Source organism: Artemia franciscana, chromosome 3 (genome assembly GCF_032884065.1).
Source record: "Artemia franciscana chromosome 3, ASM3288406v1, whole genome shotgun sequence".
NCBI lineage: Eukaryota > Metazoa > Arthropoda > Branchiopoda > Anostraca > Artemiidae > Artemia > Artemia franciscana.
The window spans coordinates 35,304,289-35,316,972 of NC_088865.1; positions in this window are offsets into that span (position 1 = coordinate 35,304,289).

Here is a 12,684-nt window from a genome sequence, read left to right on the forward strand (position 1 = left end):
AGGCGCCTTGCTTTATGCTATTTAGCAAAAGTAAAACAAACAGAACATGTCAATTCAGCTTTGAATGTCAAAATAGCAAGAGATTTAGAGAGTGATTACTTGGAGCCATTTTTATTTTGGACTGAGTTTTTAGTAAAGTGAAATAATTTTTTATTGTAATATTGAGGGGCAAAGGTTCCGAAATCTAAAGCAAACGGAAAGGATTTTCTTATTGAAGATACAAATAAAGGTATTTCTCATAATCTGAGAAGGAGGATATTTTTTTTTTTATTTCTTATGACTAAAATATCAAAACAAAAATGGGGCGTTACCAACCCCTCCTCACTCCCTCCGCCTATTGTTATCCTGGCTTAGTTGAGATAGCTCTGTGTATTCAATTCATCAGTAAGGTTAGGGTAACATATTTATCAAACTGTTCGTGGTAACGAGCTGTAAGTAAGGCAAGTGCCTACTTCTCTATCAAACAGTTCGTGGTAACGAACTGTAGTAAGGAGCGACCCGGCTCAATAGTAACCAAAAACTCTAAAAAATGGAATTTTGATACCAATAGCTAAATCAAAAGAATCACATTTTAATGCTAGTTTTAAATATATAAGTCTCATCAAGTTTAGTCTTACCCATCAAAAGTTACGAGCCTGAGAAAATTTGCGTCATTTTAGAAAATAGGGGAAACACCCGCTAAAAGTCATGGAATCTTAACGAAAATCACACCATCAGATTCAGCGTATCAGATAACCCTACTGTAGAAGTTTCGAGCTCCTATCTACAAAAATGTGGAATTTTGCATTTTTTGCCACAAGGCAGATCACGGATGCGTGTTTATTTGTTTTTTTTTTTTTTTTTTGTTTTTTTTTCCCAGGGGTGATCGTATCGACCCAGTTGTCCTAGCATGCTGCAAGACGGCTCCTTCTAACGGAAATGAAAAGTCCTAGTGCCCTTTTTAAGTGACCAAAAAAATTGGAAGGCACCTAGGCCCCCTCCCACGCTAATTATTTTCCCAAAGTCAACGGATCAAAATTCTGAGATAGCCATTTTATTCAGTGTAGTCGAAAAACCTTATAACTATGTCTTTGGGGACGAATTACTCCCCCAAAGTCCCCGTGGGAGGGGCAACAAGTTACAAACTTTGACCTGTGCTTACATATAGTAATGGTTATTGGGAAGTATACAGGCGTTTTCAGGAGGATTTTTTTTGGCTGGGGGGAGGGGTTGAGAAGAGAGAGATATGCTGGGGGAACTTTCCATCGAGAATTTGTCATGGGAGAAGAAAATTTCCATGAAGGGAGAGTAGGATTTACTAGCATTATTTAAAAAAAAACAATTAAAAAATAAATGTGAAAAAGCTTTTTCAGCTGGAAGTAAGGAAAAGCTATAAAACTTAAAACAAACAGAAATTACTACCCATATGAGGGGCTCACCTCCTTCTAATACCTCGCTCTTTACGCTAAAGTATTTTTAGTAATTTCAACTATTTATTCTACGGCTTTGGTGATTCAGGGGCCATTCTTAATGAATTGGAATAAAATTTAAGCTTTAGTGTAAAGAGCGAGGTACTGACGATGGGGCGAATCCCCTCATATATGTAATAAAAACATGAGAATACAAAAGTTCTTTACGTAAGCTAATTTATAAGTTACGTAAATCTTTTACGAATAAAAATATTCGTAAAAAATTATAAGTTCTAGTTGCTTTTTTAATTAACCAAAAAATCGGAGAGCAACTAGGCTTCGTCGCCCGCTCTTTTTTTCTCAAAATCATTCAATCAAAATTAAGTGAAAGCTATTTAGCAAAAAAAAAAAAAATGCAAATTTCGTTTTGATTATTCCTCTGCGGAGAGCCAAAATCAAAACATGCATTGATTCAAACACGTTCAGAAATTAAATAAAAAAAAACAAGTTTTTTTAACTGGAAGTAAGGAGCGACATTAAAACTTAAAACGCACAGAAATTACTTCGTATATAAAAGAGGCTGCTACCTCATCAACGCCCCGCTCTTTACGCTAAAATTTTTTACTGTTTTAAAAAGAAAAATTGAGACAAAAGAGTCAAACTTTAGCGTAAAGAACGGGGCGTTGATGAGGTAGCAGCCTCTTTCATATACGAAGTAATTTCTGTGCGTTTTAAGTTTTAACGTCGCTCCTTACTTCCAGTTAAAAAAACTTGTTTTTTATTTATTTAATACCTTTAATAGAAAGCGAATAGCGCCTCGCTTGTCAGGGCCATCTCCTAAGGCACGCTTGAGGATCAATGAACTCTATCAAGGTCATTTCCTAAGCTACTTTTGAAGGTCAATGAACTCTGTGTAACTGATTTCTCTGGACTTGAGAGTTAGTAGCGCAATGATTACGAGTCTTGTGACTCCTCCCGGCAATGATATATACAAGCGTCATGTACCATTACGTTGTATGGATAAGTCTGCTGTCAAGCATCATTGCATAAGCGTTAATAACCTCTTGCAGAATTGATTACTCTGCCCTAGAATGTGGATATAAAATTTGATGGAGAGCTAATATCACGGTTCAACATAGGCATTTGACTAATTAGCATAGATTTAAGTTTAAAACAAGAGCTAGGAGCTGATATGGCACTTGTGACGAGGCGAGAAGAGCTAAGAGCCAAGAGATCATATGGTATGAGCTCTAACAAAATTCTATGAATCAATAGATTGATTTAAAAAGGAAAATAAGAGGCTTAAAGCCGGTCAAGATTTAAAATAAGAGCTCTGAGTCACAAAGTCCTTCTAAATATCAAAATTCAGTAAGATCCAATCACCCACTCGTAAGTTATAAATACCTAATTTTTTCTATTTTTTCCTCTCCCTTTTGCCCCCCAGATGGTCGAATCTAGGAAAACGACTTCATCAAGTCAAATTGTGCAGCTCCCTGACACGTCTACCAATTTTCATCGCCCTAGCACGTCCAGAAGCACCGAACTCGCCAAATCACTAAACCCCTCCCCCCAACTCCCCCAAAGAGAGCGAATCCAGTACGATTCTGTCAATCACGTATCAAGGACATTTGTTTATTCTATCCACCAAGCTTCATCCCGATTCCTCCACTCCAAGTGTTTTCCAAGATTTCCCCCTCCAACTCCCCCCAATGTCAAAAGATCTGGTCAGGATTTGAAATAAGAGCTCTGAGACATGAATTCCTTCTAAAAATCAAATTTCATTACGATCCGATCATCTATTCGTAAGATATACATACCCCAATTTTCATGTTTTCCAAGAATTCTGGTTTCCCCCTCCAACTCCCCCGAATGTCACAGGATCTGGTCACAATTTGAAATTAGAACTTTAAAGCACAAGATCCTTCTAAATATCAAATTTCATTAAGATCTGGTCACCCTGTCGTAAGTTACAATTACCTCAATTTTAAAATTACCCCCCCCCCCCCAAATTCCACCAAAGAGAGCAGATCTGGTCCAGTTATGTCAGTCACGTATCTTAGACAGTTTTCTATTCTTCCCATCCAGTTTCATCCTGATCTCACCGCCTTAAGTATTTTCTAAGATTTCCGGTCCACCCCAACTGCCCCCCCCCCCAATTACGCTTGATCCGGTTGAGATTTAAAATAAGATATCGGAGTTACGAGGTCCTTCTAAATATGAAGTTTCATGAAGATCCGATCACTCCTTCGTAAGTTAAAAATACGTCATTTTTCTCATTTTTCAGAATTACCCCCCCCCCACAATTGAGCGGATCCGTTCCAATTATTTAAATCACGTATGCAAGACTTCTGGTTATTTTTCCAACCAAGTTTCATCCCAATCCCTCCAATTTAAGCGTTTTCCATCATTTTAGGTTTCCCCACCCCAAACTTCCCCCAATGTCACCAGATCCGGTCAGGATTTAAAATAAGCGCTTTGAGACACGATATCCTTCTAAATATCAAATTTCATGGAGATCCAATCACCCGTTCGTAAGTTAAAAATACCTCATTTTTTCTAATTTTTCAGAATTAACCACCCCCCCCTCAACTACCCCAAAGAGAGCGGATCCGTTCTGGTTATGTCAATCAAGTATCTAGGACTCGTGTTTTTTTCCACTAAGTTTTATCGCGATCCCTCCACTCTAAGTGTTTTCCAAGTTTTAGGTTTCCCCCTCCCAACTCCCCCCCCCAATGTCACCAGATCCGGTCTTGTTTAAAATATGAGCTCTGAGCCACGATATCCTTCTAAATATCAAATTTCATTGAGATCCGATCACCCGTTCGTAAGTTAGAAATACCTCATTTTTTTTTTATTTTTCAGAAATATCCCCCCCCCTCCAACTACCAACAAAGAGAGCGGATCCGTTCCGTTTATGTCAATCATCTATCTAGGACTTGTGTTTATTTTTCCCACCATGTTTCATCCTGATCCCTCCACTCTAAGTGTTTTCCAAGTTTTAGGTTAACCCCTCCCAAATCCCCGCCCCCATCACCAGATCCGGTCGGGATTTAAAAAGAGAGCTCTAAGACACGATATCCTTCTAAACATCAAATTTCAGTGAGATCCGATCACCCGTTCGTAAGTTGAAAATACCTCATTTTTCTAATTTTTAAGAATTACCCCCCCCCCCCCCCCCAACTATCCCAAAGAGAGCGAATCAGTTCCGATTATGTCAATCATGTATCTGGGACTTGCGCTTATTTTCCCATCAAGTTTCATCCCGATCCCTCCACTCTAAGTGTTTTCCAAGATTTTAGTTTTCCCCCCCTCCAACTCCCCCCAATGTCTTTAGACCCGGTCGGGATTTAAAATAAGAGCTCTGAGACACAATATCATTCCAAACATCAAATTTCATTAAGATCCAATCACCCGCTCATAAGTTAAAAATACTTCATTTTTTCTATTTTTTCCGAATTAACCAGCCCCCCACTCCCCCCCCCAGATGGTCAAATCGGGAAAAAACTATTTCTAATTTAATCTGGTCCGATCTCTGATATGCTTATCAAATTTCATCGTCCTAGCTTACCTGGAAGTGCCTAAAGTAGCAAAATCGGGACTTTAGGTTTCGGGACTTTCGGGGATTTTAGGTTTCTGAGACATGATATCCTTCAAAATATCAAATTTAATTAAGATCCGATCTAATTTTTCCAAATTAACCGTCCTCCCACTCCCCCGCCCCCAGATGGTCGAATCGGGGAAACAACTATTTCTAATTTAATCTGGTCCGGTCCCTGATACGCTTGCCAAATTTCATCGTCCTAGCTTACCTGGAAGTGCCTAAAGTAGCAAAATCGGGACTTTAGGTTTTCCCCCTCCAACTCCCCCCAATGTCATCAGATCCGGTTGGGATTTAAAATAAGAGCTCTGAGACACAATATCATTCCAAACATCAAATTTCATTAAGATCCAATTACCCACTCATAAGTTAAAAATACTTCATTTTTTTCTATTTTTTGCGCATTAACCGGGCCCCCACTCCCCCCCAGATGGTCAAATCGGGAAAAAGACTATTTCTAATTTAATCTGGTCCGGTCCCTGATACGCTTGCCAAATTTCATCGTCCTAGCTTACCTGGAAGTGCCTAAAGTAGCAAAACCGGGACCGACAGACAGACCGACAGACAGACCGACAGACAGACAGACCGACAGAATTGGCGATTGCTATATGTCACTTGGTTAATACCAAGTGCCATAAAAACACTCTATTATTAAAAATGTGTGAGTTTGCAGTATTGTAACTTGAAGGTGTTGACAGTGATTATATGAAGACATGAGCCCTCAATTTAGCAGTGGGAATTTCAAGAGATTGTCGGCTAGCATTTGAGTGACATGATATGTTTGGTAGATTTGTTATAGCTTTTCGTAAATTTAAGTTGGAAGAACAATTATGAGTTGAAGCTAATGTGAACATTATGCATACATCCAGACTACAACTTGGATTTAATGCAATCATGAAGCACATAAGGACAATGGATTGGGCCATCTTGTGAAAAAGAGTGAAAATGTATATGCTATTTTATTATTACATATCTGATAATAAAAATGCCTTCTAATATTTGTTTTCTGGCTAGATATTTTAGTTAGTGGTTTACTCCTCTCACTAGGGAGCCAACAGGCGATGAGAACACGATGAAAATAGAAAAAATTCTATAAGTTAGTTTAGTCTATAGTCGGTAGTGTGAGTGTCAAGAACAAAAAAAAATGAATGGATTTGAGGAAGCAAATACTGCAGAATCTTTTGACTTTGGAAATATGCTAGAATCTGGAAGATCAGTTTTATAACTTATCAGTGCAAAAGACAATATTCCCACGAAGAATAATTAAAAATATCATGGAAAACAAGTCTCCATCTTTGAATTATTGTATGACCCTTTAACGTTGTGGGCCAAATGCATTTGATCAATTTATTGACATACTAATTGAAACAAATCAAAATCATATTGTGGATTTGCGATGAACACTACCTAAATATTCCATATTGATTTAAAACTCTATCCGATCGATTTTCGCTCTTAGTTATATTTTTTTCACGAGAACAACAATTAATTCGACAATTTGAAACAAATCCTATTCAAGTAAAAAAAGGTAAGGTAAAGGATACGGCATTAGACTTTACAGTCCGTACCGGCGGTGCTGATCTCCGTTTCTTGGCCCTTCAGCCAGGAAGTGCAATGGGGGGTTGGGGGCCAGCCATCCTGTGCTTTCGCACACCCTTCCTGTTTACCTTCCCCAGATTTCTCTAGGTACGCGTTTAGAGCTGGGTTGACTCTGTCTAAGCTTATAGAGTCACGCCACTGACCCCCGTCCCAAACTGAAGAATTGGGTACCCCGGGATTCGAACCCGCGTCCTCTCAGACAAGGGATCCCGAATCCAGCGCATCAACCCACTCGGCCAGGGTTCTTTTCAGACATCTATTCAAGTAGATTTTTGTCGATTTTTAATTGAGACCACTCGATTATTCCGCCTCTCTCACTCTCTCTCTCTCTCTCACACTCTCTATCTCTCACTCTCACTCCTCTCTCTCTCTCTCTCTCTCCCAAGAATTGGGTACCCCGGGATTCGAACCCGCGTCCTCTCAGACAAGGGATCCCGAATCTAGCGCATCAACCCACTCGGCCAGGGTTCTTTTCAGACATCTATTCAAGTAGATTTATGTCGATTTTTAATTGAGACCACTCGATTATTCCGCCTCTCTCTCTCTCTCTCTCTCTCTCTCTCCCTCTCTCTATGTGTAGATGTGAAAAGAACATACTTTCTATTTGACAGTGCGACAGTCAACAGTGAAAAAATGTACTATACCAGTCCACTAAGTTTGTATACATTGTGCAGCTCGTCTTCCTGTGAGAATTGCAGTATCGTAGAAGAATAAAATGAAAAGAGTAGGTTGTGCAAACCATTTGAAATTTAGAAGGGATACTTAGCTGTGGGTAGCTTGGTGTAGCTATAGGTTGGCTGCAGATAGCCTGGGTTCGGTAGTTTGACATCTCGTGGTAAGAATCAAATAGATGTCTTTAATTGGACTCCTATGTTTTTTACATAGTCAGCCAACGCTGAGGCTAAAAAAACGATTTTTTTAGATAGCATATTATGCTTAAAATCATGCTAATTGATCTTGGATGATCCTAACTCGGCTGTCCTCCGACACAACCTAGTATCTATGTTTGAGTAAGTTCCGAGAAAAACGCGAAAACGTTGTTTTTTAAAGCTGCTTCTTTATTCGTATGATTTTTAGAACTTTATAGTTATAGAAAAATAGCAAATAATTCACTGATTTCAAATATACTAACTACAAGGCCGTAGTCTTTTTTAAAACAAGCGAGAAGGCAGATTTTAGGTTTTGTCGGTGTTTTTCCGGTGAGATCAACTTGAATTTTCACCGACAAAACCTAGTATCTACACTATTTGGAGTCTTAAAAAAATCGGTATTTAAACTTCTAGCCTTAAGTAACATTATCAAGTCACTTTGAACTCAAGAACGATTGAACAGCCAAAAATCTGAATATCTATTCTTCTTCGTATGGGTCATCTTCATCGATGGTCAAGTCAGGAACAGCTGTGACCGGAAGGTTTAGCCAAAATTGACGTCTGTTACATGGCATTATGGGGTATAGTTTTTCCACAATGGCCTCCTTTTTTCTTTAGAAATGCCCCTTGGTATCGAGTCAGGGTCTTGAATTTTCGTATGGTTGAATGACTTTTGCAGAAAGTCTGAAAGCAGCATTTCATCACTGTCAAAGCTGGTGCGGTAAAACATATTTCTTGATCGTTTCCGGAATTCGGCTTCAACAATAGCATTCAGGTGAGGCAACTTCACCTTTTTTGTGCAGGCTCTCTTATTTGAAGTCCAATTCCTGGAAGAATAGTCCATAGTGATGGTATTAACTCCTTTTCTGGATCCATTAACACAAGTTAAAAGATCACCAAAGTTATGTATTTTGCCCATTTTTTCATTTTCACGTCGATGTTCCCGTGAATTCCGTCTGCTGCGTTATGGGTATGTCCCTTTGTGAGGTATCTCAGAATAATACGCTCCGGCCCAAAAACTTGGCTCACTATTTGTACAAGGGGTGTATAAAACTCAGTTCTTGTTCTGGCCCGAACAATTGTCCATCCAGGATATGAATGACTTGACTTCTCTTTCTCTTGTTGCACTGATCACTGAGAAGAGAGAATCCACAATGCTCTCCGCTCCTCTGCCTCGCAACGCTTCATGCCATAGCACACAGAATGAGTTTTCTGACCCAACAGATCCTGGATCTTTCGGGTATACCTTTGCAAATGTCTCGTTAAAGACTATCAAACGACTCAAGAAAATTGAGTCTTTATTCCCGGGAACTCGGGAAGCAAGATCACCTTTTGAAGGTCAAATGCATACACTCTTTTATTAGGACTGTCGTTTTCACTTGCATCTTCCTGATACTTGTGAGTAGCTTTCCTAGCCATGTCTATGTGAAGTAACCATTCGTCTTTCCATAAGCTATCTAGTTCCTGACCAGGATCTTCATCATTTACGTCATCATCATTATTTCTCTCTGAATATCTCTCATATGTGGGGCAGGCATCAGACACCGGCATTCTCAAGGCATTCAAGATCACCTTTTGAAGGTCAAATCCATACACTCTTTTATTAGGACTGTCGTTTTCACTTGCATCTTCCTAATACTTGTGAGTAGCTTTCCTAGCCATGTCTATGTGAAGTAACCATTCGTCTTTCCATGAGCTATCTAGTTCCTGACCAGGATCTTCATCATTTACGTCATCATCATTATTTCTCTCTGAATATCTCTCATATGTGGGGCAGGCATCAGACACCGGCATTCTCAAGGATATGTTTATGGTTTTCAAAATGCACCTGTACGATTCGACTGAGATAGTAACGTCTAGATTCTTTTTCACAAAGTCATCAAACATAAACTGGATTGTCAGCGAAGAAGGCAAGTACTTCACATCCGGAGCATTCTTTCTCCGGAAGTGAGGGGTACAGGGCTCAAAACTGTTGATATGTGAAGTGACTTTTTCTCTGATTTCCGCCGAAATCTTGTGCTAAGGCGTTCTCTTTCCACGGTTTTCACAAACATTCTGACTAACAATGCCACTTTTTATCTTTTTGCACAATTCAGTGATAAGTCAATCAGTTTTCAAGCCAAGAGTGATCATAACTGTTTTTTGCACACTGGGATTTTTGTTGTGAGATGTTCCACAACCTTTGGAAGAAAATACAGCCTCGATTCATTTTTCTTGAATTTCTGTTCGGTGAATTCAACTGTTTGGCGGTTGACGGGGGCCAACCTTACACAACTTGCAAGCCACTTAAGCCTTGACTCATACTGCTCTTCCCAAAAGCTATTCCATATGGTAAAACGATTTTCTCTGTTAAGCTTTTTGCGGTGCTTCCTACAAAACTGTTCACAGGGGTTGAATAAGTAAACAGATGTTACCGCTTGTCTCGCGTCACCTATTCTTCTCTGCTTTTGCTCTTTTTTGTCCAGGATGGGACGCAAGGCTAGGGACCATCGGTGTGACAGCTGCTGCTTCACTGTTGTCACTAACATTAGGAAGACTTCCTAGCCTGTCGTTCTGTAGCTTCAATTACGGGCATTTCAGCAAGTGAGGTTGGCAAGTCAGCTGGTTCTGTATCTTGGTTTGTTATTACCATAGCTGGAGTTATCTCGTTAAATATCTACACATCTATCTAGTCCAGAACAAGGGGCTGCATCAAATGGAAGTCTTCTGTGCTATCGCTAACACAAGTTTCTAGGTTTACTTGAGAGAATTCCGTTTCCTGAACTTCCAGTGTGTCTTCCACTTCTTCCATCACATGTGACGAGGCTGTACACTCAGCTTGACGTTCTTGGTCTTTTTTTTTCTTTTCCTAATATACAAATAAATTTTAATAGAAGAAACATTATCTAACTCTCCTTTTTTTAAATCCTCTTTCAACTTTGCTTCCTTGGTATTTATTGGATTTATACCAGGCATCGTACAGGTAGAGCAGAACGCAAGAAAATAGTATCATGAAGGTCGCAATTCCTATAAAGTAAGTTTAGATATGATTCAAGCACTAGCATCTTGCTGGAACCAATTGTTGGCATCTTGTTGCAAGCATCTTGTTGGAACCAATTAGTATAAACAAATAAAATAAAAATAAATGGAAGGTGGTAATATGGAAGGTGGTAATATTGCAGAAGTTACTGAAACTCCTACTGTCATGGTTTTTGTTTCTTTTTATGGGAAACAGCACAATTAAAAATCGATTTGGCAGCCAATCTTCAGCCTACTGGTTTATTTCTATTTGTGTGACTACGGTTTACAAAAACAACCCGGTATGCCCAGCCAGTGCCAAAGCTGTACCTACTGACTCATATGATAGTAGCCATGACCTTAAAAAAAAAAGTCTCACCTTTTATCTTCCAGCTCATCCTGTTCTTTTGCTCTCTTTCTAGCGAGAGCTACCAGTAATTTTCCTCTCTCCATTCAGATCTAGTGCAAATAGACAGAGAAATTAGCAAAAAACGCATGTATCGTAGTTTTGTAAACAATAAAGGTGATGATGCTGATGATTTTGTTGGTGGTGGATCGCAGTTTTTCAGATACTAGGTTTTGGAGAAAAATCAAATTTATAGTATGTACATACTAGGTAAAGCCCGAAAATTAAGCTGAAACTTTTTGTAGATACTAGGTGAGATCTATGAAACTAAGCCTTGGATAAATATTCCGAGTTCACCATTGGATTCCTCGTGGTCTGATTAGGTGGATTCCACTCCTAACTCAAATTTGATTTTTTGTGTAGATACTAGGTTTTGTCGGAGGACAGCCGAACTAAAGTTAACCTATCTGATACCTAAGAGAGTTTTAGAATGGCTGCAAGTAGCCCGGACGTGATATTTTTACTGTAGGTACGCATACTAAGTCACATTAAATTATCATGGCTAAAGGTAACCTATAAGGTATCTGGTAGAGTTGTAGGTTGGCTGTAGGTAGATGGGGTGTGCTAATTTTGTTGTAGGTACGCATGCTAAGTGATCTTAGATGATCCTGGCTTGAAGGTAACCTATCAGATACCTGGGAGAGTTATAGATTGGCTGAAGGTAGCCGGAATGTGGTAGTTTTGCTGTAGGTACCCTGAGACACCTGTAGGTTGGCTGCAGGTAGGTTGGGTGTGGTAGTTTGACAACTAGTGACTAAAATTGTATAGATGTCTTTAATTGGACTCCTATGTTTTTGAGTTGGCTAGCCAACACTGAGGCTTGGATAATGGTTTTTTAGGCAGCAAATTATCCTTAAAGCAAAATTTATGCCAAGTCTATCAAAAAAGAGTAAAGGGGATGACTATAATTTAGACTCTTATGTTTTTTTTTCAGACTTTCAACCGATGCTGAGAGTTGAAAAAAGATTTTTTAAGGTAGTATATCACCCTTAAAGCAAAATCTATTTGAAATCTCGCAACACAAAAAAAAGAAATGTCTTTAATTTGACTCATATGTATACAACTGATTTATTTAAAAAAGAAATATATGATCTTTTAAGAAACTTGGGTTTTAAGTTTGATGAATAATTTAGCTGAACCTTAAAAGTCAATGAATCTCAATGAAAATTACACCTTCAGATTCATCGTGTCAGAGAACCCCACTGCACTTTAGTTCACTCCTTACAAGTGTGTTTACAGTTTTGATGTCTCAGCGTCAAACGACTGTTTTGATAGCTGAAATTCAACTTTATCCATCTAGGGTATTAAATTTTTGAGGTTCAAATACTTTATTTATCGTTTAGTTCACGGTTTACAAGTTTTTTTTTACGGTTTTAATTTATATAAACGTAATACGATTGTTTTAATAGCTGAAGTTTAATTTTGTATTTAAACACATTTTGTGTTAATTTTGTATATTTTAATTTGATTTAAGCATTGGATCATTACAGTGGAATCATCTGTCACTTTCATAGTCATCGTAGAATAATCTATAACAGTGGAATAATCTTTCTCTTTCATAGTAATTAAGATTACATCTGAAGCAATGGTATTTGCTATGAGACTTGACGTTTTGGTACAAATTGCCACTGTATTTACCAGATGCGTGTTATTTGTTTTTATGTTCTTTTTTTTGTTTTTTTTCCGAGGGGTGATCGTATCGACTGAGTGGTCCTAGAATGTCGCCAGAGGGCTCATTTTAACGGAGATTAAAAGTTCTAGTGTCCTTTTTAAGTTACCAAAGAAATCGGAGGGCACCTAGGCCCCCTCCCACGCTCATTTTTTCCC